The 2,682-nt window shown below is 40.5% G+C and overlaps 1 non-coding gene across 1 annotated transcript; it reads left to right on the top strand.

Annotated features, from left to right (window-relative positions):
- The first annotated feature begins 1,463 nt into the window (after positions 1-1,463).
- On the top strand, positions 1,464-1,552 carry TRNAY-GUA (transfer RNA tyrosine (anticodon GUA)). The gene is given in 2 exon segments: positions 1,464-1,500; positions 1,517-1,552. It is a non-coding gene; the product is annotated as a tRNA-Tyr (tRNA).
- Positions 1,553-2,682: the final 1,130 nt, after the last annotated feature.

Genomic DNA, 2,682 nt, shown 5'->3' with positions numbered 1-2,682 from the left:
GTTAAAAGCATCGAGATAATCAGAGATCTTTCATGAACTCCATACCAGGATCTAATTCTGTTAAGCATTCAAAACTTACCAAGTTCGAAAAATGAAGAAAAAATTAATTAATTTTTCCTAGGACTATCTACTTTGAAAACCTGCCCTGGGGGGTACACTTGTAGTTTACAAGAATATCTCTCACAGATCAACCGTGCTTTTTATTGTCAAGGCAACACTGTGGCTTCTGCATCCCATTTGTTCATGCATAGATAGTAACAGCATCCACTTTTTATCTGATTCCATTTGAATTACTATCTTGACTTAACTGCCACTGATTTTTTGTAGGAAAGAACAAGTGGTTTAGGGTTATCTTCCCTGGTAACAACTTTTGACAGCAAAGAAATGGTGATACTTCCCCATAAGTCTGCATTTGGTACCTCAGCACTGGATGACAGTGCCAATAAGTTAAACTGAACAGTGATAATTTTCAGTTTGGGGGTCTCTGAAAGCATGGGTGGGACTAGTGAATTATTTTAAGGGTCTGTGAAAGGTAACTCAGATAAGGGGGACTCATGACAAAAGGCTTAAATTTGCTTGAAGGGATCCTGAAGTGCCCTGGAAAATGCTGTGTGGTCTGCAGACTGGAAAAGATTAAAGCCCTGGGGCTATACATGCTATCTGCTCTGATTTAGGAGCTTGCTGATCCGTGGTCATGCATGTTATCAGTTGTGCCATTCTTTTTCCAACAGAAGATTAACCTCACATTCCCGCATACGGGTATCTGCCAGACCTCCTCCCACTGAGACCATCTATCTGACCCCTGAGAGCTCAGATACTGCCATGCTGGCATCCATTTCTGTTTCTTCCCATATTTTTCTTTACATCATCAACTGACCTGAAAGCTGCTTGTGTGCATGTGAATGTCATGACACCTGGCAAATTCCAGGATTAGACCTCTGAGAAGCTGCAACAGCACCTCACACGTGAGACAAATATTTCCTCAGTGTCGGTTGCTTTCCACCCTTTTCCTTCATTCCTCAGCATTCACTGTGGAGGCTGTCAGGGAGTGTGTTAGCTGATTTGTTTGCTAACTTGTTATAGGATTGGGCTGGAGAACAGCTGTGGGGAACTGTGTGGATATGAGTCCTCTCTGTTCTCCTAGCTCTGATTAGGAAACGTGGCAAAATCACAGAAGAGCTGGCAAATTTCTTTGTTAAGAAGCAAACAGATTTCATATGGGTCATCACAGGAATTCCAACCTTAACGCTACCACCACCAACAATCTTACAAGAGCTGTAAACTGTTTGGCAGAAAACTGGCAGTTTCATAACCAAAATCCAGTTTTGCAGGGAAGGCTAAACTTCTGCCCTTTTTTTCTGATACTGTTTTGCTGTTGTGAGAAGCAATGCATATGGAAGTCCATTAGAGCCTAAGGCTATTGTTGATGTCGTCTTGACTCATTCTTGGCACTCCCTCATCTTCCTTCGATAGCTCAGCTGGTAGAGCGGAGGACTGTAGGCTGACTGTAAAAGAAATCCTTAGGTCGCTGGTTCAATTCCGGCTCGAAGGAAAAGTTTTGAGGGTGGTTGTCATTTTTTTAAATTATTTTTGTCTTTCGCTTACTTCTGGAATTTACAGCTTGGCAAAGCTGCGCTTTCCAGCCATACTCGACTCTAGGTCCTGTGAGAGATTTGCTCTACTTTGTTCCTCAACCACTTTCAAGGATTTTGTTTCCTACTTCCTGATTCTTACAGCAATGGCACTTTGACTTTTGTCATGTGTCTACCTGATCAGTCACTGCACATTGAATGGGATTTTCTTCTTCAGGGGCTCAACACCTTCTACAGACCCTTGTTAGCTAGAGCAGACCTGCAGCGTGGAGTTGGCAGAATCTCTTTTAGCTGAACTGAGTGTGAGAAACTGGAAGAGGTCCAGCTACTTTGCTCTGAGTGGAAGGGAATGAAAGAGATGGGGGAAAAAATGTTTTCATGATGACGGGAACTCCACAATCCTTCAGGTCCAGGTATTTGTCTGTGACAGTCACTACATGTGTCTGCTAACAATAACCTCATGAGAGTTTTCTGTGAAGGTTTATCATTTCTATGCAGTGCTCATTTCAGTAAAGAGTTGTAAAGTTTATGTCTGTTTGTGAAGGAAATGGGTAAAAAAGATGCATATGAAAGAATACCATGGGCAAGGTTAATGAGGTTGCATTCTAAGAACTCATACATACAGAAGCCAAAATGAGAAACTTCATGAGAGTAAAAAACAGGGCACTGAGAGTCTGTAAAAGAAAATTTTGTTTATCACAGGAAACTGACTCAAAGAACTCGCTTTCACAAGACACAATCGACTCATAGTGGTCTGTAAGAAACTTTATTAAAGAAAAGATTAGACATTTTCAGATATTTGCATTAGATGAGATGACATTAGGGATCCAAATTTGCTCATGCAAAACTGCTCATGCAATGCACAGTGCTAAGCCAAACAAAGACAGGAAAAGGCATCTTTGCTTACCTTTCATTGTATTTTAAATATACTTAGGATTTTTAATAAAAAATATTTGCTAGAAGCTGGGTCAAATCCATCAAGGAACTGGTACTAAGCTAGAATGAATAATCAGGTGATGTAATTCCAGTATTTTATGTTTCTTCTTTTTTTTTTTTTTTTACTAATTAAAGTTGGATCAATGACCACTGA

The sequence above is a fragment of the Meleagris gallopavo genome, chromosome 3 (assembly GCF_905368555.1).
Source record: "Meleagris gallopavo chromosome 3, MGAL_WU_HG_1.1, whole genome shotgun sequence".
NCBI lineage: Eukaryota > Metazoa > Chordata > Aves > Galliformes > Phasianidae > Meleagris > Meleagris gallopavo.
Note: the sequence above shows the minus strand (reverse complement) of the source record. Positions and strands in the feature narration are given on the sequence as shown.